General features: G+C 39.4%; 1 pseudogene across 1 annotated transcript in view; it reads right to left on the bottom strand.

Annotated features, from left to right (window-relative positions):
* Positions 1-964: 964 nt before the first annotated feature.
* LOC309958861 (ferritin light chain-like) overlaps positions 965-24,981 on the bottom strand; it is a 39,181-nt pseudogene continuing 15,164 nt past the window's right edge. The window contains exon 3 of the transcript in view: positions 965-1,507. The product of the transcript in view is annotated as a ferritin light chain-like (transcript). The remainder of the gene's footprint in view (positions 1,508-24,981) is intronic.

The raw sequence follows: 24,981 nt of genomic DNA, 5'->3' as shown, positions 1-24,981 counted from the left end.
TCTACACTGTTGGTGGGGATGTAAATTGGTGCAACCACTATGGAAAACGCTATGACAGTTCCTCAAAAAGCTAAAAATAGAGCTACCATATGATCCAGCAATCTTACTCCTGGGCAAATATCTGGACAAAACTATAATTCGAAAACATACATGCACCCCTATGTTCACAGCAGCACTATTTATAATAGCCAAGACATGCAAACAACCTAAATGTCCACTCACAGATGAATGGATAAAGAAGATGTGATATATATAAAATGGAATACTACTCAGCTATAAAAAAGAATGAAATAATGCCATTTGCAGCAACATGGCTGGACCTAGAGACTATTATACTAAATGAAGTAAGTGAGAAGGAGAAAGACAAATACCATATGATACTACTTATATGTGGAATCTAGAATATGATACAAATGAACTTATCCATGAAACAGAAACAGACTCACAGACATAGCACACAAACTTGTGGTTCCCGAGGGGAAGGGGGAGGTGGGGGAGTGATGGATTGGGAGTTTGGGATTAGCAGAGGTAACCTATTATATATATGATGGATAAACAACAAGGTCCTACTGTATAGTACAGGGAACTATAGTCAATGTCCTGTAATTAACCATAATGGAAAAGAATATGAAAAATTATATATATGTATAACTGAATAACTTTGTTGTACAGCATAAACTAACACAACATTGTATATCAACTATACTTCAGTAAAATAAATTTTTTAAAAAAGGAAAAAAAACATGAATATATATATATATACTTATAGATATATATATATATTTCTTTTTTTCCTCTTTATTCTGTTTGTGTTTCAAATAGGCTTTTTTTTTTTCCTTCTGCAAAAAGCGTTATTGTTTCCATTTGGTCCAAGGCTTGGGAGAGGGCTCCAGGGCGGTTACAAAGCTGCCTAGTAGCTGCAGAGCAGGGCTTCAGGCAGAAGCTCTGATGCCAGAGGGGCTCCTCAGAGGCGGCTGGACTTCAGAGACTCCTGTTTGTGCTCGAGGGTGAGCCTTTCAAAGAGATACTCGCCCAGCACAGCCTGCGGACCAGCCAGCCTGCGGAGGTTGGTCAGGTGGTCGCCCATCTTCTTGATGAGTTTCACCTGCTCCTCCAGGAAGCGGCTCTCCAGGAAGTCACAGAGGTGGGAGTCTGCGCGGGCGGAACCCAGGGCGCGCAGATCTGATAGTGCCTGGTGCAGGCTCTTCCCCCTAAGAATGGCAGCTTCCACAGCGTCCTGGGTTTTACCCCACTCATCTTGAGAAGGCTTCCGCGCATCCTGGAAGAGGGCGCGGCCACAGCACTGGTTTTGCATTTTCAAGAGACGCTGGGCGCCCTCACACTTCTCCTCAGCCAGTTGGCGAAAAATGTGGCCCACACTGTCCAGAGTCCCATTGTTGCTGTCGAAATAGAAGCTCAGAGAGAGGTAAGTGTCCCCAGATGCATGTTGAACAGGCGGTGGACAGCGGCCTCCACCTCGATGGAATAATTCTGACGAACCTGGGAACTCGTGGTTGATCAGTGATAAGGAGCTAAGCTCAAAAAACGGTGTTGGCCTGTCCTGGAGGCTGAGGATAGCTGAGTGGCTGATTCCAAAGGTTGCGACAGGAAGAAAGGTTGGAGGGTGGTCAGGGGCTGGAGCAAGGAGCGTCCCTGGGTCTGTTCATTCCAAACACTGTTGAAGCAAAAGACAGAACTGCAGGACTGCCGAGCGCACTGCCTCAAATAGGCTTTGATATAAATGAACAAGAAGTCCAAGCAAGGACAAAACTTACCCTTCCCCCCACCAAAATAGCTGGCGATACTAGAATCTAGACCTGGGAAGGGATTCTTCCATTACTTTCTGAACATTCCAAGCCACTAGAGCAGTGGTTCTCAAAGTATGGTCACCTTGTAACCAAGCAGTACCCTATGGGGCCTTCCTAGGACAGACCCATCCCCCATATCCTCTGCTGTAGTTCCTCTCTGAAGTACTCCGATAATAGTATCTCAGGCATATTTCTTGAGTTTTCAGATGCTAAAAACCACCACCCAATGGAAGAAATTAACTCCTTGATGATCATGAGCACGTAGCCCCCAGACCTTCTGGCACCTAAGGATGGATAATGTTACCTGCCCTGTGGCCTCAACATCAACCAATCAGAGGATTGTGCACGAGCTGATCACATTCCCTGGGACGTCCCTCCCTCACCTGGCCTTTAAAAATGCTTTGCTGAAATCCTTTGGAGATTTCAGGGTGTTTTGGAACTCGGGCCACCCCTCTCCTTGCTCGATCCTGCAATAAACCTTTCTCTGCTCCAGACTCCAGCCTTTAGGTTTGTTTGGCCTCACTGTGCTTCAGACAGACGAACCTGCATTCGGTAACAACCTGACCAGTTTTACCAGCGTCCCCTGATAATGTGTCAGATATTCAAGTTTTAGGGCCCTGTCCCAGCCCTATGGAATCAGCAGCTCTGGTGGGGCTCAGTGATCTCTGTTATAACAGGCCCTCCAGATGATTTTTATTCACCTTAAAGTTTGAAAATATCTGCATTGTCAGCTGGCCAAAGCGTCCACCAGCAGGTGAAGGGGATTGGTGCCTGGAAAAGATAGGGACCAGCCAAGGCAAGTACAGCAGCATTTGCCGTGGTAGTAATGGAGAATGCCTTTTCTTCACTGGTTGGCACAGACTAGGATCTGGGAGCAGTGGCAGGGTTATTTAGGATGCTTTACATTTCAATGTAGAGGGACCGCTGTCCTGGTTTGCCAGGGACTTCCCCTGTGTGAGCACTTAAAATCTCATCCTGGCAAACCCCTTAGCCCTGGGTTTGAAAAACGTAGGGAATAACATGAAATTTAGGGGAAACATGATCTAGGTTTTGGGCAAGTCACAAGTGCTAATTAAAGCTAAGCAAGTATGGACAACACTAGCGTTCTTTAGCCCTTTGCGGGGAGGTAAATCTGATTGGGTGAAAGGACTTATTGTTAAGAGATCTTTGTAGAAACATCCCCTTCTGCTTAGTCCGCTGGTTCTCAGTTCTGGCTAGACATTGGCATCGTCTGAGGAGATTTAAAATGATTTTATTGGTCTACGATGACCAACCGTCAGTGTGAGGGTTTTTAAAAAGTGCTTCAGATGATTCTAATGCACAACCAAATTTAGGTGCCACTGCTTAAGCTTTTGAACCGCTGCTGCATATTTGCACCTCATCTTCCTATGAGAATATCCAACTGTAGTTGAGGTTTGTTTTTTTTGTTTTTTTTTTCTTTTTCTAACTGTCTTATAAGATTTACTGTCTTAAATAAGGTTGAATGTACAGAAAATCTTGCTAGTCCATCTGGTATAGCTGGATACTTAGAATAATATAGTTAAGATATATACCATTTAAGTATTGTGACTGGCCTTTTTTTTGAAATTAACATATGCATTGAATTAGTATGTTCTCTTTTGAAGTTGTTATGTTGGGGAGCTATACCTCTAATCTGCCATTACTAAATATCTGGACACCTCTTATTAGGAATTGCTTTTAGAAATCTTTAGGGATTAAAACCAAGATTGCTGTATTATTTGTACTGGAACCACAAAAACCTCACAGAGTTCCCCCGCTGTACCTTCTACCCCCATCTCTAACCCTTGGCAACTTCTAAACTGTTCTCCATCTCCACGGTTTTGTTATTTTAAGAAAAATATGTAAACATAATCATGAATTACTTAATCTTCGGAGATCGGCTTTTCAAAATTTTTCCCTCGGCATCATTCCCTTGAAGTTCATTTCAATTTTTGCATATATTAATAATTTGTTCCAGAAACTTCCGGGAAGATGGCAGAAGAGTAAGACGCGGAGATCACCTTCCTCCCCACAGATACACCAGAAATACATCTATGCGTGGAACAACTCCTACGGAGCACCTACTGAACGCTGGCAGAAGACCTCAGACCTCCCAAAAGGCAAGGAACCCCCCACGTACCTGGTTAGGGCAAAAGAAAAAACTAAACAGAGACAAAAGGATAGGGACGGGCCCTGCACCAGCGGGAGAGAGCTGTGAAGGAGGAAAAGTGTCCACACACTAGGAGCCCCTTCGCGGGCGGAGACTTCGGGTGGTGGAGTGAGGGAGCTTGGGAGCCACGGAGGAGAGCACAGCAACAAGGGTGCAGAGGGCAAAGCGGAGAGATTCCAGCGCAGAGGATCGGGCCGAACGGCACTCACCAGCCGAGAGGCTTGTCTGCTCACCCGCCGGGGCGGGCGGGGCTGGGAGCTGAGGCTCCGGCTTCTGTCGGAGCGCCGGGAGAGGACTGGGGTTGGCTGCGTGAGCACAGCCTGCAGGGCGTTGGTGCGCCGCGGCTAGCCGGGAGGGAGTCCGAGGAGGGGTCTGGACCTGCCGAATAGGCAAGAGACTTTTTCTTCCCTCCTTGTTTCCTGGTTCGCGAGGAGAGGGGATTAAGAACGCTGCTTGGGAGAGCTCCAAGGACGGGCGCGAGCCGCGGCTAAAAGTGAGGAGCACAGAGACGGACATGAGACGCTAGGGCCGCTGCTGCCGCCACCAGGAGGCCTGTGTGCGAACACAGGTCACTGTCCACACCCCCTTCCGGGGAGCCTGTGCAGCCCGCCACTGCCAGGGTCCCGGGATCCAGGGACAACTCCCCCGGGAGAACGCACGGCGCGCCTCAGGCTAGCAACGTCACGCCGGCCTCTGCCGCCGCAGGCCCACACCACACTCCGTGACCCTCCCTACCCCCCCACCCCCACCCCGGCCTGAGTGAGCCAGAGCCCCCGAATCAGCGGCTCCTTTAACCCCGTCCTGTCTGAGCAAAGAACAGACGCCCTCCGGCGACCTACACGCACAGGCGGGGCCAAATCCAAAGCTGAGCCCCTGGGAGCTGTGAGAACAAAGAAGAGAAAGGGAAATCTCTCCCAGCAGCCTCAGAAGCAGCGGATTAAAGCTCCACAATCAACTTGATGTACCCTGCATCTGTGGAATACATGAATAGACAACGAATCATCCCAAATTAAGGAGCCCTGTGGATGAAAGGCTCTTGGTGCTGCAGCCAGGAATCAGTGCTGTGCCTCTGAGGTGGGAGAGCCAACTTCAGGACACTGGTCCACAAGAGGCCTCCCAGCTGCACATAATGTCAAACAGCGAAAATCTCCCAGAGATCTCCATCTCAACGCCAGCACCCAGCTTCACTCAACGACCAGCAAGCTACAGTGCTGGACATCCTATGCCAAACAACTAGCAAGACAGGAACACAACCCCACCCATTAGCAGAGAGGCTGCCCAAAATCATAATAAGTCTACAGACACCCCAAAACACACCACCAGACGTGGACCTGCCCACCAGAAAGACAAGATCCAGCCTCATCCACCAGAACACAGGCACTAGTCCCCTCCACCAGGAAGCCTACACAACCCACTGAACCAACCTTAGCCACTGGGGACAGACACAAAAAATAACAGGAACTACGAACCTTCAGCCTGCAAAAAGGAGACCCCAAACACAGTAAGATAAGCAAAATGAAAAGACAGAAAAACACACAGCAGATGAAGGAGCAAGATAAAAACCCATGAGACCTAACAAATGAAGAGGAAATAGGCAGTCTACCTGAAAAAGAATTCAGAATAATGATAGTAAAGATGATCCAAAATCTTGGAAATAGAATAGACAAAATGCAAGAATCAGTTAACAAGGACCTAGAAGAACTAAAGATGAAACAAACAATGATGAACACAATAAATGAAATGAAAAATACTCTAGATGGGATCAATAGCAGAATAACTGAGGCAGAAGAACGGATAAGTGACCTGGAAGATAAAATAGTGGAAATAACTACTGCAGAGCAGAATAAAGAAAAAAGAATGAAGAGAACTGAGGACAGTCTCAGAGACCTCTGGGACAACATTAAACGCACCAACATTCGAATTATAGGGGTTCCAGAAGAAGAAGAGAAAAAGAAAGGGACTGAGAAAATATTTGAAGAGATTATAGTTGAAAACTTCCCTAATATGGTAAAGGAAATAGTTAATCAAGTCCAGGAAGCACAGAGAGTCCCATACAGGATAAATCCAAGGAGAAATATGCCAAGACACATATTAATCAAACTGTCAAAAATTAAATACAAAGAAAACATATTAAAAGCAGCAAGGGAAAAACAACAAATAACACACAAGGGAATCCCCATAAGGTTAACAGCTGATGTTTCAGCAGAAACTCTGCAAGCCAGAAGGGAGTGGCAGGACATATTGAAAGTGTTGAAGGAGAAAAACCTGCAACCAAGATTACTCTACCCAGCAAGGATCTCATTCAGATTTGATGGAGAAATTAAAACCTTTACAGACAAGCAAAAGCTGAGAGAGTTCAGCACCACCAAACCAGCTCTACAACAACTGCTAAAGGAACTTCTCTAGGCAAGAAACACAAAAGAAGGAAAAGACCTACAATAACGAACCCAAAACAATTAAGAAAATGGGAATGGGAACACACATATCGATAATTACCTTAAATGTAAATGGACTAAATGCTCCCACCAAAAGACACAGATTGGCTGAATGGATACAAAAACAAGACGCATATATTTGCTGTCTACAAGAGACCCACTTCAGACGTAGAGAAAAAGGAAAAAGGTATTTCATGCAAATGGAAACCAAAAGAAAGCTGGAGTAGCAATTCTCATATCAGACAAAATAGACTTTAAAACAAAGACTATTAGAAGAGACAAAGAAGGACACTACATAATGATCAAGGGATCGATCCAAGAAGAAGATATAACAATTGTAAATATTTATGCACCCAACATAGGAGCACCTCAATACATAAGGCAAATACTGACAGCCATAAAAGGGGAAATCGACACTAACACATTCATAGTAGGGGACTTTAACACCCCACTTTCACCAATGGACAGATCATCCAAAATGAAAATAAATAAGGAAACACAAGCTTTAAATGATACATTAAACGAGATGGACTTAATTGATATTTATAGGACATTCCATCCAAAAACAACAGAATACACATTTTTCTCAAGTGCTCGTGGAACATTCTCCAGGATAGATCATATCTTGGGTCACAAATCAAGCCTTGGTAAATTTAAGAAAATTGAAATTGTATCAAGTATCTTTTCCGACCACAACGCTATGAGACTTGATATCAATTACAGGAAAAGATCTGTAAAAAAATACAAACACATGGAGGCTAAACAATACACTACTTAATAACGAAGTGATCACTGAAGAAATCAAAGAGGAAATCAAAAAATACCTAGAAACAAATGACAATGGAGACACGATGACTCAAAATCTATGGGATGCAGCAAAAGCAGTTCTAAGAGGGAAGTTTATAGCAATACAATCCTACCTTAAGAAACAGGAAACATCTCGAATAAACAACCTAACCTTGCACCTAAAGCAATTAGAGAAAGAAGAACAAAAAACCCCCAAAGTTAGCAGAAGGAAAGAAATCATAAAAATCAGATCAGAAATAAATGAAAAAGAAATGAAGGAAATGATAGCAAAGATCAATAAAACTAAAAGCTGGTTCTTTGAAAGGATAAACGAAATTGATAAGCCATTAGCCAGACTCACCAAGAAAAAAAGGGAGAAGACTCAAATCAATAGAATTAGAAATGAAAAAGGAGAAGTAACAACTGACACTGCAGAAATACAAAAGATCATGAGAGATTACTACAAGCAACTCTATGCCAATAAAATGGACAACCTGGAAGAAATGGACAAATTCTTAGAAAGACACAACCTGCCAAGACTGAATCAGGAAGAAATAGAAAATATGAACAGACCAATCACAAGCACTGAAATTGAAACTGTGATTAAAAATCTTCCAACAAGCAAAAGCCCAGGACCAGATGGCTTCACAGGCGAATTCTATCAAACATTTAGAGAAGAGCTATCACCTATCCTTCTCAGACTCTTCCAAAATATAGCAGAGGGAGGAACACTCCCCAACTCATTCTACGAGGCCACCATCACCCTGATACCAAAACCAGACAAGGATGTCACAAAGAAAGAAAACTACAGGCCAATATCACTGATGAACATAGATGCAAAGATCCTCAACAAAATACTAGCAGACAGAATCCAACAGTACATTAAACGGATCATACACCATGATCAAGTGGGGTTTATTCCAGGTATGCAAGGATTCTTCAATATATGCAAATCAATCAACGTGATACACCATATTAACAAATTGAAGGAGAAAAACCATATGATCATCTCAATAGATGTAGAGAAAGCTTTTGACAAAATTCAACACCCATTTATGATAAAAACCCTGCAGAAAGTAGGCATAGAGGGAACTTTCCTCAACATAATAAAGGCTATATATGACAAACCCACAGCCAACATCGTCCTCAATGGTGAAAAACTGAAAGCATTTCCACTAAGATCAGGAACAAGACAAGGTTGCCCACTCTCACCACTCTTATTCAACATAGTTTTGGAAGTTTTAGCCACAGCAATCAGAGAGAAAAGGAAATAAAAGGAATCCAAATCGGAAAAGAAGAAGTAAAGCTGTCACTGTTTGCAGATGACATGATACTATACATAGAGAATCCTAAAGATGCAACCAGAAAACTACTAGAGCTAATCAATGAATTTGGTAAAGTAGCAGGATACAAAATTAATGCACAGAAATCTCTGGCATTCCTATACACTAAGGATGAAAAATCTGAAAGTGAAATCAAGAAAACACTCCCATTTACCATTGCAACAAAAAGAATAAAATATCTAGGAATAAACCTACCTAAGGAGACAAAAGACCTGTATGCAGAAAATTGTAAGACACTGATGAAAGGAATTAAAGATGATACAAATAGATGGAGAGATATACCATGTTCTTGGATTGGAAGAATCAACATTGTGAAAATGACTCTACTACCCAAAGCAATCTACAGATTCAATGCAATCCCTATCAAACTACCACTGGCATTTTTCACAGAACTAGAACAAAAAATTTCACAATTTGTATGGAAACACAAAAGACCCCGAATAGCCAAAGCAATCTTGAGAACGAAAAACGGAGCTGGAGGAATCAGGCTTCCTGACTTCAGACTATACTAAAAGCTACAGTAATCAAGACAGTATGGTACTGGCACAAAAACAGAAATATAGATCAATGGAACAGGATAGAAAGCCCAGAGATAAACCCACGCACATATGGTCACCTTATCTTTGACAAAGGAGGCAGGAATGTACAGTGGAGAAAGGACAGCCTATTCAATAAGTGCTGGGTAAACTGGACAGCTACATGTCAAAGTATGAGATTAGATCACTCCCTAACACCATACACAAAAATAAGCTCAAAATGGATTAAAGACCTAAATGTAAGGCCAGAAACTATCAAACTCTTAGAGGAAAACATAGGCAGGACAGTCTATGACATAAATCACAGCAAGGTCCTTTTTGATCCACCTCCTAGAGAAATGGAAATAAAAACAAAAGTAAACAAATGGGACCTAATGAAACTTAAAAGCTTTTGCGCAGCAAAGGAAACCATAAAGAAGACCAAAAGACAACCCTCAGAATGGGAGAAAATATTTGCAAATGAAGCAACCGACAAAGGATTAATCTCCAAAATTTATAAGCAGCTCATGCAGCTCAATAACAAGAAAACAAACAACCCAATCCAAAAATGGGCAGAAGACCTAAATAGACATTTCTCCAAAGAAGATACACAGACTGCCAACAAACACATGAAAGAATGCTCAACATCACTAATCATTAGAGAAATGCAAATCACAACTACAATGAGATATCATCTCACACCAGTCAGAATGGCCATCATCAAAAAATCTAGAAACAATAAATGCTGGAGAGGGTGTGGAGAAAAGGGAACCCTCTTACACTGTTGGTGGGAATGTAAATTGATACAGCCACTGTGGAGAACAGTATGGAGGTTCCTTAAAAAGCTACAAATAGAACTACCATATGACCCAGCAATCCCACTACGGGGCATATACCCTGAGAAAACCATAATTCAACAAGAGTCATGTACCAAAATGTTCATTGCAGCTCTATTTACAATAGCCCAGAGATGGAAACAACCTAAGTGTCCATCATCGGATGAATGGATAAAGAAGATGTGGCACATATATACAATGGAATATTACTCAGCCATAAAAAGAAACGAAATTGAGCTATTTGTAATGAGGTGGATAGACCTAGAGTCTGTCATACAGAGTGAAGTAAGTCAGAAAGAGAGAGACAAATACCGTATGCTAACACATATATATGGAATTTAAGAAAAAAAAATGTCATGAAAAACCTAGGGGTGAAACAGGAATAAAGACACAGACTTACTAGAGAATGGACTTGAGGCTATGGGGAGGGGGAAGGGTAAACGGTGACAAAGCTAGAAAGAGGCATGGACATATATACACTACCAAACGTAAGGTAGATAGCTAGTGGGAAGCAGCCACATAGCACAGGGAGATCAGCTCGGTGCTTTGTGACCGCCTGGAGCGGTGGGATAGGGAGGGTGGGAGGGAGGGAGACGCAAGCGGGAAGAGATATGGGAACATATGTGTATATATAACTGATTCATTTTGTTGTGAAGCTGAAACTAACATACCATTGTAAAGCAATTATACTCCAATAAAGATGTTAAAAAAATAATTTGTTCCTTTTTGTTGCTCGGTAGTATTCTATCATCAGATTTTATCACAATTTGTTTCAACATTCATCCACTGAAAGACATTTGAGTAGTTGCCAGTTTTTGGCTATTATAAATAAAACTGCTATGAACACTTATGTGTAAGTTTCTGTGGGAACTTAATTAATTTTTTGTTTCTTTTGGATAAATGCTCAAGAGTACAATTACTGCGTTGTAGGGTGAATCTACTTTTAGGATTAAAAGAGACTGTCAAGCTGTTGATCAGAGTGGCTAAACCATTTTATTTTCCCACCAGTGATGTGATATAATTTTTCTATGTACTCGCCAGCATTTGATGTTGTCACTATACTTTAATTTTAGTTACTCTCTGACATCTCATTATGGTCTTAATTTGCATTTCGCTAATGGCTAATGATGCTGAGCATCTTTTCATGTGCTCCTTTGCCGTGTGTATATTCTATTCCATGAAATGTCTGTTCCTGTCTTCTGCCTATTTTCTAGTTGGATTTTTTTAAGTTGTTTGGAGAGTTCTTTGTATATTATAGATACAAGTCATTTGTCTCATATGGGATTTTCAAATATGTTTTCCTACTGTGTAATTTGAGTTTTCATCCACTTAAAAGGATCTTCTATGAAGCATTTTTAACTCATTTTCATGAGATCCAATTTATCAGTTTTTGCCTTTATTGATCATACTTTTGGTGTCAAGTCTAAGAATTATTCCCCTTGTTCTAGATGCCAAACATTTTCTCCTATTTTTTTTCTAAAAATGCCCTGCTTTTACATTTAAGATTATGATCCACTTTGATTTAATTTTTGTGTAAGGTGTGGAGGTTAAGGTTCATTTTTTGTTTGTTTTTGTCGAGGGATGTCCAACTGTTTCAGTACCATTTTTTGAAAAGTCTATTCTTCCTTGATAGCTTTTGCACTGCTGTCAAAAACAAGTTATATGTATTTATGTCAGTCTATTTCTGGGTTCTCTATTCCATTCCATTGATCTATGTATCTACCCTCCATCATTACTGCAAAATCTTGAAATTGGGTAGATTAATTCCTCCCATTTTCATCTTCCTTTACAAGTTGTTTTAGCTATTCTTCAGCCTCTTCTTACCATATCAATCTTAGAATAAGCTTGTCTATATCCACAGAAACCTTGAGGGCATTTTAAGAGTAATTGTGTTAAGCCTCTTAACTTGGGGAGAATTGACATCTTTACCATGTTGTGTTTTCTAATCCATGAACAAGGTATGTCTCCCTATTTGTTTGGGACTTAAAAATTTTTCTTCATCAGCATTTTGTAATTTTCAGTATAGAGGTCCTATAAATGTCTTATTGGGCTTATATTTAGGTATTTATTTAGGTCAGTTGTAAATGGCATCACATATTTTTATTTAAGCTTCTACACATTTGTTATTAATATATAATTTGATAAAATTGTGGTGATCTTGTACTCTAACTCATTTACAAACTAATATTATTTCTCAAGCTTTTTGTGGATTCCTTGGTATTTTCTCCATTTAGATTATCATCTCATCTTCAGATACAGACAGTTTTACTTTTCCTTATTCAGTATAATAGGATATATTACTATTCAACATTCAGTAGGATATGTTCCTTCCTATGCAACGTAGTAGGAATAGTCCTTTTATCTTTTAAATAAACTTTTTAAAAATTTAACTTTTAAATTTATGTATTTATTTATTTTTGCTTTATTTTCTTACTAGACCCTCCAGTGATATATTTAATAAAAGTGGTGAGAGCAGATATCGGTGCCTTGTTTCTGATCTTACAGAGAAAGCATCCAGTCTTCCACAGTTAAATATCATGTCGGTATAGGTTGTTTGTAGATCATCTTTATGAGTTTCAGTATGCTCCTTTTCTATTCCTAGTTTGCTTGGAGTTTTTTTTTCTTCTTTTTTTAAAATCATGAATGGGATTGGATTTTGTCAAATGCTTTCTCTGCATTAATGGATAGGATCACATGACTTTTCCCCCTTAATCTATTGGATATGGTGGATTACACTGTTTAATTTTCAAATATTTAACCAACTTTGCATAACTGGAATAAAACCCACTTGGTCATGGTATATTATTCTTTTCATATATTTCTGGATTTAATTTGCTAATATTTGGCTGAGGGTTTTTCAGCCAATTTCATAAAAAATATTGGTCTGTAGGTTTCTTCTTTCTATACTATCCCTGTCTGGTTTTGGTATCAAGGTAATACTGGCTTCATAAAATTAATTAGAAACTGTTCCCTCTACTTCTATTTCTTATCAAATCATGTAAAATTGGTGTTAATTCTTTAAGTCTTGGGTAAAAGTGAAACATCTAAGCCTGAACATTTCTTTTGGGAGTTTTTAAATGAAAAACCAGTGTTTCTAATGGTTACAGGAAAATTGAGATTATCTATTTCATCTTGGCTGAGTTTTGGTAGTTTTGGGTGTAGAAACATTGGCCCATTTCATCTACATTTTTGAATTTATAGTGTAGACTTGTTCATAGTAACTTGTCCCTCATTAACCTGCAGGATATGTCATGGTATCCCTGGTTGCATTTCTGATATCTGTGATTTGTGCCATCTCTCTGTTTATCTTTATCAGTCTTGCTAGATCTTTATTGGTTAGATTGCTTATTTCAAAGAACCAGCCTTTTGTTTCATTGATTTCCCCCCCCTATTTTCCTGTTTTCAGTTTCATGGATTTCTGTTTCATCTTTATTATTTCCTTCTTTCTGCTTGTTTAGTGTTTTTTCCTCTTCCTTTTTTACTATTTTAATATAGAAAATTAGATTATTGCTTTGAAATATTTTCTTTCCTAATTTAGTGCTATAAACTTCCCTTTCAGCATTGCTTTCACTTCATTCCGCAAACTTTGATCTGTTATATCTCCATTTTCTTTTATTCTATGCATTTAAAAATTTTTTCCTTGATGCTGTCTTTTTTACCCATGAGATATTTGGAAGTGTGATGTTTAGTTTTCATGTGATTGAAGGTTTTCCTGTTGTCTTTCTCTTATTGATTTCTAGTCTGATTCCATTATGGCTAGAGAACATACTCTCTATGATTTTAATTCTTTTAAATCTGCTAATGTTTTTTTATCGCCCAGTATATGGTATATGAGTGAATGTTCCATGGACACTTGAATATGTATTCTGCTCTTACTGAGTGTGTTCTTTAAATGTCAGTTATATCCTGTTGATGGATGATGTTTTCAGTTCTTCCATATCCTTGCTGATTTTTCTCTCTGGTAGTTGTATAAATTGCTGTGTTGAAGTCTCAAATAATAATTGTGGATTTAAAACTTTCTCCTTTTACCTTTTTCAGTGTTTGCCTCATGCATTTTGAAGTTCTGTTGTTTGGTGCACACACATTTAGTATCACTAGGTCATCTAGGTGGATTATTCCTGTTATCTTTATGTAATGACCCTCTTTGCCCCTAATAATTTCCTTTGCTCTGAAGTCTACTTTGTCTGATATTAATATAGCCATTCCTGCTTTTTCTGATTAATGTTCACATGATATATCATTTTCATCCTTTTACTTTGAACTACCTATATCATGATGTTTAAAGTAAGCTTCTTATAGACAGTATATAGTTGGATCATGCTTGCGATTTTTTAATCTACTCTTCCAATCTCTGTCTTTGACTTGGTTATTTAGATCATTTACCGTTAATGTAATTATTGCCATGTCAAAGATTTGGTCTACCATGTTATTTTTTGTTTTGTCTTTTACCTTAGTTTCTCAATCCTGTGTTTCCCTTATTTTGCCTTCTTGTGGGTTACTTAAACATTTTTTAATAAGTCCATTTTAATTTAATTCATTTATAATCATTTGTGTATACTGTTTGTATAGTTTTCTTAGTGGTTGTTTTTGGCATTACAGTATACATATGTAACTTATCATAGCCTACTGGAATCAGCGTTTCATTACTTCAAGTGAAGTTTCAAAATTTTACTTCCATTTAGGTCTCTTAATATTCCCCAGTTTTAAAGTATGATTTTCTGTAGTATTTCCTTTCTCTACATTGAGAACCCCATCAGATGGTGTCATCATTTTTGCTTTGACCATCATATAGAATTTAAGAAACTCATGAGGCTAATGATAGTCTCTTATATTTACCCCATTTGTTTTCACCCATTCCATTGTTCCCCTTTTCTTTCTGAAGTTCCCAGTCTTCTGTTATTGTTTATATTTTCATAACAGTAGGTGATATTTTGGATTTCCAGTGCAACTGGATATGAGTTTCAGGAAACACTGAGCCTGGCTCACTTAATGCTACTGAGTTGGAGGGTTTGTATACGTTGGGCCTGTTGGCACAGCAGATGCTAGCAGATTAGACTAATGTTGATGGGACTAGTGCCACAGGAGGATGGGTTCCCATTCAGGCTATGCTGCTGCTACAGTAGATCAAGTCCCCCTCTACCCCAAGTGTGGGGCAGTGACCTGCTGCTGTCACTGCTTTGTATTAGGCTCCTTTTGCCTCAGGTGTGTGGTGGGATCCCTTGGAAGCTGCTGCTGCTACTGCTGTCAATCACAAGCTTAAATTCATTTCAGAAATACTTAAGTATAAATATATAGCCTGGCTCTTGTAGGACCTCTGTTTTTTTTTTTTTATTGCTTTCATACAAATTATCCCAATTTAGTGACTCAAAACAACATAAATTTATTGCCTTACAAGTCTGACATTGGTCTCAATTAAGTAAAAGTGTTGGCAGGATCAACAGATGAATGGATAAAGATGTGGCACATATATACAATGGAATATTACTCAGCCATAAAAAGAAATGAAATTGACTTATTTGTAGTGAGGTGGATTGACCTAGAGACTGTCATACAGAGTGAAGTAAGTCAGAAAGACAAAAACAAATACCATATGCTAACACATATATATGGAATCTAAAAAAACAAGAAAAAATGGTTATGAAGAACCTAGGGGCAGGGCAGGAATAAAGACGCAGCCATAGAGAGTGGACTTGAGGACACAGGGACGGGGAAGGGTAATCTGGGATGAAGTGAGAGAGTGGCATGGACATATATACACTACCAAATGTAAAATAGCTAGCTAGTGGGAAGCAGCCACAAAGCACAGAGAGACCAGCTCTGTGCTTTGTGTCCACCTAGATGTGTGGGATAGGGAAGGGAGGGTGGTAGGCAGATGCAAGAGGGAGGAGATATGGGGATATATGTATATGTATAGCTGATTCACTTTGTTATGAAGCAGAAACTAACACGCCATTGTAAAGCAATTATACTCCAATAAAGATGGTTAAAAAAGAAAAAAAAGTGTTGGCAGAGCTACATTCTTTTCTGGAGGCTCTTAGGGGTGTTTCTGTTCCCTGGACTTTATCCGCTTCCAGCGGTCACTTGTAGTCCTTGACTCAGAGTCCCCTTTCTCCACCTACAAACCCCAAAATGTTGCATCTCTCTGATTCTGCTTCTATTAGGACATCTCTCTCTTTCTCTTTCTACAGTTGGGAATGGTTTTCTGCTTTTAAGGACTCATGCAATTAGATTTGTTCCATGAGGTAATCCAGGATAATCTTTCTATCTCAAGGCCTATAACTTCAGTCATATCTGCAAAGTCCTCTTTACCATGTAAGGTAACATATTATTAGGTTCTAGGGATTAGGGTGAGGGCATTTTTAGGAGCCAATATGCTGCCTACCACACCCTTAACAAGTGACCTTGAGCAAATTACTGAGACTTTAAAGCCTTACTTTCCTCAAACATAAAATGGAAAGAAAGATAACTAGTTAATATCATGAAAGTGAAACAGTATATATGAAATCAACTAATTCAAAAAATAAGATTTCTTCTTTTTCTTTATGATTGGCATGATTCTCAGAGTTCAGTTACTTGAAGAGTTACTTTTTTTTAAACAGAACTAAGGAATTTCAGGGTTCAGGTGCTGTAAGATTGTCTGAATTATCTGAGTAACAATTAGCTAAGCACAGGTGTAAAGCATTTGATTTACTCCCTGGTGTCCTTTATCTTCTCATCCCACTAAATCCATATCCCTTGTCTAGCTCCAGCCAGTAGAGTCAGAGCTTGTTTTACTGTTTAACTAAAGTTCAATTTAAATTTGCTCTACCTCTCCAGATTCTCAGCCCTGGTTGCATATTATAATCACCTGGGGAGATTTCAAGACCTACTTGATGCCAGAGTTTTACCTATCATGGATATTTGAGGAGGGACCTGGAATGAAATGCTCTAGCTTATGGTTTTGGGAGCCAAATCATAGTCTACACTGAGCCAAATCATTTGCGAGATCAGCTCTAAAAAGCAATTTATCTGTGGTGACTGATGCTCTTCCTTTGTCAGTATGCTTGTCCCTCTTTGGGGAAAAAGAAGAAGGGGAAAAAAACCCCAGCGGTTGGGCTCCCTGAATTATAACCTGATGCTGTGGAATTAGTGTTGGCTCAGAGCGCACATCTTCGGATACCCATTCTCTCTCCTGCTTCCTTGCATGAGCTTATATCCTTGGGCAGTTTTTCATCCACCACCCTCTTTTGCTTCTAATCTTAGCAAGTAAAGTCTCTCCTTAATGAAACAGCATTTCATGAGACTTACTGGGAGCATAGGTCTGTTCCAGACCTATCCTATGTTAGCTAAAGCAGATATAAGTGATGTATTTTTGGCATTCATCCTTGTGGGTTGGAGAGAGAAGACAGAATTTTATCCTTTAGGTGTCATATGACTGGGCAAATGGGCTCATTCCCTCTACTGCCTACCATGTAAAATACTGAGGGTATTACCTCTAGAAGGTATCTTCTAGGTATCAAAATAGCTCAGATAAGTCATATTTCTCAGTAAAAGGTGACAAAACTATGGCTTAGGTGGTGAATTTTCCATGTCAATTTGTCTGGGCCACCATGCCCAGTTATTTGGTCAAATATTATTCTGGATATTTCTGTGATGGTGTTTTTGTGTTTTTAAAAATTTTTATGTTTTATTTATTTATATTTTTGGCTGCATTGGGTCTTTGTTGCTGCACATGGGCTTTCTCTATTTGCAGCAAGCGAGGGCTACTCTTTGTTGTGGTGTGCGGGCTTCTCATTGCGGTGGCTTCTCTTGTTGCAGAGCATGGGCGCTAGGTGCACGGGCTCAGTAGCTGTGGTGCATGGGCTTAGTTGCTCTATGGCATGTGAGATCTTCCCAGACCAGGGCTCAAACCCGTGTCCCCTGCATTGGCAGGCGGATTCTTAACCACTATGCCACCAGGGTGTTTTTGGATGAAATTCATAATTAAATTTGTGGTGGACTTTGAGTAAAGCAGATTATCCTCCATAATATGCATGGGCCTCATCCAATCAGGTGAAGCTCTTAATAAAACAAAGACTGACCTCCCTGTCGCAAAAAGGAATTCTGCCAGAAGACTTACAGAAATTGAACTGCAACTCTTCCGAGTCTCTAGACAGCCTAACCTGCAGATTTTGAATTTACCAAGCCTCTATTATTGTGTGAACCAATTGTTTAAAATCTCTCTCTCTTTCTCTATCTTTATATAGATATGGATATAGATCTAGGTATCAATATCGATATCTAGATCTATATCTGTCAGTATATATGGGCACATTGTATACACATGCTGTTGGTTCTGTTTTTCTGGAGAACCTTGACTAATACAGTGGCCCATATAAATAAAAGGATGAACCCAAGTTCACCCAGGTAGAAAGTAGTACAATGAGAACTGGAACTTAAGGCCTCATGACTCATTCAGCTGTGAACACTGACCCAGAACTGGCGTCCGCACACTCTGGCCCACTGATCAGATCTCGCTTGACTCCTGGTTTTGTACATAACGTTTTGCTTGAACCCAGCCGCACTCATTCATTAACGTATTGTGCATGGCTGTTTCTGTGCTACAGCAGCAGATGGGCAGTTGCAATGGAGACGTATGGTACAGAAAATCCAAAATATTTACTATCTGACCCTTTACAAAGAAGATCTGCTGACCCCTGCTCTAGGATGCCATCTGATTTCTGATAGCACCGAGGAGAATAATTCATGCACATTGGGATAGATTGTTAATCTCATGTCCTCCTTAGGTCAAAGATCTCTTAAATGCTCACCCTTGCAATAGCTAGCTTGGGGAGCATTGTCTGAGGATGCAGAAATTTTTCTTGCCAGGTCTTTCCAATCCACACTGCTCCGTGACTATGGTTCTTAAAACCTTTTTTTTTTTTTAATTTTTATTGGAGTATAGTTGATTTACAGTGTTGTGTTAGTGTCAGGTGTACAGCAAAGTTGATCAGTTATACATGTACATATATCCACTTTTTTTTTTTTTTTCTTTTTTCAGTACGCGGGCCTCTCACTGTTGTGGCCTTTCCCGTTGTGGAGCACAGGCTCCAGACGCGCAGGCTCAGCAGCCATGGCTCACGGGCCCAGCCGCTCCGCGGCATGTGGGATCTTCGCGGACCGGGGCACGAACCCGTGTCCCCTGCATCAGCAGGCGGACTCTCAACCACTGTGCCACCAGGGAAGCCCCACTTTTTTTTTTTTTTTGGAGTCTTTTCCAAATAGCCCATTACAGAGTACTGAATGGAGTTCCCTGGGCTAATAAGAAGAGCAGGTTCTTACTAGTTATCTATTTTATGTATAGTAGTGTGTATATTTCAGTCCCAATCTCCCAATTTAGCCTCCCCGCCACAATCCCCTGGTAACCCTAAGTTTGTTTTCTACATCCGTGCCTCTACTTCTAAAACCTGTCTATTTTAACCAACTACCACTCATTGCTTACTGTCTCTGGCTTCATGTACTTGATAATAAATCTCCTTCTTGTTCTATCCTGGATGACATGTTCCAAGGACTGAGATAATATCTTATTCTACATAATTTGTCCTTGATATTGTCTATCTTGGGGTCTTCATCTATGTCCCAAAGAAGACAGTCACTCTGTCTTCTAGTACTACTATTAATACCACATTTTATGGCATGAAGTTGACCCAATGCACTGAACTATCCCTTTAGAAGCTGTATGCAACCTGTCACTGGGTTTTAGCACAGGGGTAGAACTCAGATTAGTGATCATATATAAACAAATCTACTTGACCAGAAACTTTTTGTCTCACCATTTATTACACAAGTAACTTCTGTCTTTGCATCTATGATGTAAATATTTTTAATCTCCTAAATTATCTGAAAAATTATTTAGAGCTTCCATTTCAGTAGGCATTGGAATTGCTGTGTTATGACTATTTCATTATTTTATTTCCAAGTGTTAAATTAGGCTTCAAGCTTTGGCCAAGAGTAGACAGGAAAGGGTTTCAAAGAAATGAAGAGTGGGAAAAACTTCTGATGCAAGGGAGACTTAATAAAGATTTGATTTTGAATCAATAATTTATAATAAAAGTTTGAGTTTGAATCAATAATTTATGTCATTGCAAAATAGCTCCCTGGTAAAATTCCATTCTTTGGTAATCATTAAGTACAGAAATTAACAATCAAAATATGCAGTGACCTTCTTCATTTTCTAAAAACAAACCTATATCTAGATGAGAGGAGAATTCATCTCATAACTCAGGCTCTGGACTTACGACTCCAAGTTCTGTCTTCTTTCAACCATACCTGCTAAGTTTCTGTCTAACTTCTTGAGCATGAGGTAATGGTGTCAGCTTTCATCCCCTTCCTCAGTATATAGCTTGGTGAGTATGAGTAAGGGATCTAAAACTTGAGAACCTGGGTTCAAATCTTGACTCTAAAATTTACTTGTTGAGTACTCTTGAGCATGTTATCTGTTTTTGCCTCAGTTTTCTCATCTATAAAATAGAGATACCATTACTTCTCTCAGGGAGTTGCTATGAGGGTGAAAGAGAAAATTCATACAATGCAAGAATTTATCAGTTCTTGGAACACAATAAATACTGAAAAATAATGTTAGCCATTATCAAGGCCCCCTCATTTTATGGATAATATAGATTAGTTTATATAGGTCTAATATTTACATATGCATAAACATTTTGTACCTATGTGTGTGTATACGTTCTTCTTAGAAATTGAGCAGTCAACATTCACATCTAAAAATCTGTGCTCTGTAGATATCCTGTGTACAGACACAGCGCTATAGTTATCTATTGCTACATAATAAAGAAGTCCAAACTTAGTGGTGAAATAAACAAAAGTTTTAATATGTGCCCAGATTTTGTGGGTCAGCAATTCAAACAGTACACAGAGGAGATGGCTTGTCTCTACTCCATGACTGATGTCTGGAACCTCAGCTCATGAGGATTCGGATGGCTGGAGCTGGAATCATCTAGATAATTTTAATTCACATGTCTGGCCCTTGAAGACTGGGCCCAACAAGAACTGTTGACTGGAGTGCCTATAGATGGCTGCCCAGGTGGCTTGGACTTCTCATAACGTGGTAGTTAGGATTCAAGATAGAGTATCCCAAGAGAATGAGTGTCCAGGGTTGAAGCATTCCACGAGAATCATGCAAAAGCTGCATGACCTTTTATGACCTAGTCTTAGATGTTACATAGCATCACTTTCATTATATACTATTGCAGGCGTTGGAGACCTTTTTCCATAAAGTGTCAGACAGTCAATATTTTAGGCTTTACAAGCCATACAGTCTCTTTTGCAACTACTTAGCTCTGCTGCTGTGATGTGAAAACAGACACAAACAATACATATACTAAGGAACATGGCTGTGTTCCAATAAAGCTTCATTTATAAAAGCTGGTAGAGGCCTAGACTTGGCCCACCAGCCATAATTTACTGACCCCTGCTCTATTGTTTGAAGCCATGGAAAGCCTGCCTAAATTCAAGGGAAAACACCCACATCTGGATGCGAAGAATGGCAGTGAATCTGAGACCCTGTATTAAAACCACTACATATGGGATATTTATAAGAGGATCTGTCTGCATACCTTGTTTCTCCCATGTATGGTGGGTATGAGGTATTGGGACATCTTACATCTCTGTAAGCCTGGGTCAGGGTCAAAGTTGGAATCTGAACTCAATGACCTTGATTTCTGGAATAATCGGTAACTCTAATTATGATTTGCTTACACTCCTTACCCCAATAAATATACCACAAAAGATAGATTTCAAGTAAACAATTGCTTTATGGCAAATTTTTATCAAGTCTCCATTGACTGAATTATTCCATTTTGGTTGGAAAGCATGAGCTTTTTTCTTTCCTAAAGAGATCTGCAACTTTTCAGATGTGGCATTTCATTCTACTGAGAGGATGATGTAGGTTTTTATAAACGGAAAAAGCAGGGCAGGCTGAGTTCACTCAGATCGTACTAGTGCTTAAAGGAATAACCGAAACTGGAACACAGGCTTCCAGGTTTTCCTGTCCTGTGCTCTTTCCGGTAGGTGCCATTGTCTGCTGGGTCTGGCAGTAATAATTTCTGACCTTTACCTCTCTATGCTCTTGTGAAGTGGTTTGGGGCTTTGTTAGCTTTCTTATGAGTTTGTACTAAATTGTGTCCATAAAGTAGGCTGAATTCCTCAGGGAAGGATGATAGCTGTTACTGTGTTATTACTGCAAATGTTGTGTTGGTTACCTTTTTTTCTTTTCTTTTGTCCAGTTGTATCCTGAACTTAAAAGTTATATTATCCGAAATGAAAGATGTGCATCTGGTAGAAAAGACTAATTTAAGGGATGAAAATTCCTGATGATTGCTTCAGTCAACCCTTAATACACACTGAGCTTCATTAGTAAATAGACAACTCTCAGACCATTCCCTTGGAAGAGGTCGCATAATCAGGCTTTGTGTTGATTTCGCATTCTGTTCGGTAGAGACAGAACAAATTAGAATAATTAGCTGGTACAGGAAAGCACAAAGAACTTTCTTCTGTTTTTGTGATGCATCCCATAATAAGGGTTGAAAATGAGACTGGAGGTAAGAACGTGAAACTCAGAAGAGCAAAGGAGAGAGGATATTGTTTCTTTGAAAATATTCTTTCAGTGTTGGCCCAGAAGAAATATGAAGCTGAGGAAATTTCTTTTTAATGATGATTTTTGTGTTGATGATGTGAGTGTGGAATTAGTAAGAATCAGGAAGCAAGCATCCTTTTCCACCAAGGACTTGGGAGCAAATGAAGCCATAAATACTCCCTGTTCTTGGAAACCCTTTTGGAGCAGTAATCAGAGAAGGGTAAAGGCAAAGCCTCAGGGCAGAGGTGTTCAGAGCAAAGGGATAGGAGGAGAACAAAAGGAGAGTGGATATGTTTAGAGCTGTCATTTTGAAATTTACCTGCTTCTGATTCAGTGCTGCTTTGCTGCTCTGTTGGTCCAGTGGAAATCCTCAAAGCAGGAGCAGCCGTATTTTAAAATAATAAGGTTAGAACAAATGACTTTAATCCAGTTCTCTTTAGCTCAAAAGCACAGAGGAGAGTGTGAGGAAAGAGTGAGGCCACAAGGAATTGTTCACTGGGTACCTTTTCCCCAAACCTCACTAACTGGGAGAAACTGACCACTGGATTATGTGCCTTGAAGGAAAGCAAATATGTTGAAAGCAAACAGTGTGGAGCTTGTTTAGAAAGCAAGCTGTATCATTTGGTCACCTGCTGATGATAATAGCATTGGCTGAGACCTGACCATTTACAATGAAGGCACTTCTGTAGGTAATAAGTTCCAGGAGGGCCCGAACTGAGTATGTCTGTTTCAGCATTTAGCATGGTCTAGCATCTGAGAGGCCGGTACATTATTGGCATATAGTAGACTTAAAAATGAATATTTGTGGATTGTCTGAATGAGTGGATGTGTGTGATTCATATCCTATTTGCAGGTCCTATGCCCTACAGTGGATTTTCAACCTCAGGTTGTGAAAGTATTTATGACGGGGATTGGCATTGTTCCCTATCTAATGGATAAAGATTACACATGAAAGGACTTTACATTGACATCCCAACAGCCTCATAGGAATTACTTAACAAAAAAATAAAATTGGATTCTGTATAATTTCTAATTTGTAAGCTGGCCAGAACACTGGTATTTCAGCCAGTCCTCTGGTAGTTCCGATGACGTTCCCATGATCACCCAGGCATAATCAGAATGGCTTTAGGATTTGGGAGCCAAAATGTTTCTCAGTATTTATGGCATTGCTAGTCCATTTAAGAAAATGGAGTATTGAAAAAATAGCTTCAGACACAATATGGCATTTTATGATTTAGCATGAAATCTGAGAAATATAGAGGTTATCGGAAGCCTGCAATGGTAACGTTTCCTCTGCTATTGAAGTTATTGTCTTTAAACAAAGCTTCTACATCACTAATGCTATATATATATATATTTTTATGATATTCAGGTTAATTTCCTATTCTCTCTAAGGAAGTAATTGGTTGGTTGGTATGGGAGATGGTGTGGCTTCCAAAGGTGAAAAGTATTATTTTGTTGTAATTTCCAGCTACCTAAGGATGGGAGAGGCCCAGGACACTGCAGTCAGTATATTATGTGGAGCAGGTTATATTGTGGTTTATTTATGAACTTTTACATGTTTATTTTCTATGCAAGTTTGTGTGCTCCTTTTTGAGTTTTGGTAGATAAGTGTTTTGTAACTTTGGAATACTTGGAGTTTATATATATATATATATATATATATATATATAAAAACATATATATATATATAAAACATATATATATATAAAACATATATATATATAAATGTAGTAGTTAAAGCCGTGGAGAGTGTACTAGTCTACCTAGGTTCAAATTCTGGCTTTACCCTATGACTTCCCTGTGGCTTCCCCTGCTCACCTATTAAAATGGAGGATAATAAGACTGCTGTGGTGAGTTACATACTAAGTGCTATTTAAGCATTTGCTATAATGATCATGTATACTCGAAGGCAAGGAACTTGCCCCTTGATCGTCTCTGTATTCCTAGTGCTTAAGAATTCCTAGTGCTTTCCTAGTGCATTGTCTTAGGATAGAGATAGCTCAGTACAGTTCTTCTCACTATAAAGTACTGTTACGTTGAAAGTCTTTGCTTGTGTACTAATAATCTATGACATATCTGCTGAGGACAAAGAAAGGAATAGTTTTAAAACTGCAATGGATAACAAAAGATTGTATGATATAATGCCTTTATTATGTAATTATAAAACTAACAAATGATCATGGTAGAAAATTTGAAAAACTCCTAGACAAAAGAGAGATCAACAACATTTGGAGTAACTTTCAGAGTGTAGAGCTGTCCATGAATATTAGTGCTTTCATATTTTCCAGGACTTTCAGTACACTCTGCTTCTTAAGAGTCTATTCATGATATTTTACTTTAATGATGTTTTCATCATGGGGACACACACACACAGAAATCTGTTAAAGAAAAAGAAAGACATGTAAATCACTGATGTTTCAGATAGCCACATGAAATAAAGTGAGAAAGGTCAACAAGCTGAAAGGATGTGGAGTA

Source organism: Leucopleurus acutus (assembly GCF_964270905.1).
Source record: "Leucopleurus acutus genome assembly, chromosome: 3".
Taxonomy (NCBI): Eukaryota; Metazoa; Chordata; class Mammalia; order Artiodactyla; family Delphinidae; genus Leucopleurus; species Leucopleurus acutus.
Note: the sequence above shows the minus strand (reverse complement) of the source record. Positions and strands in the feature narration are given on the sequence as shown.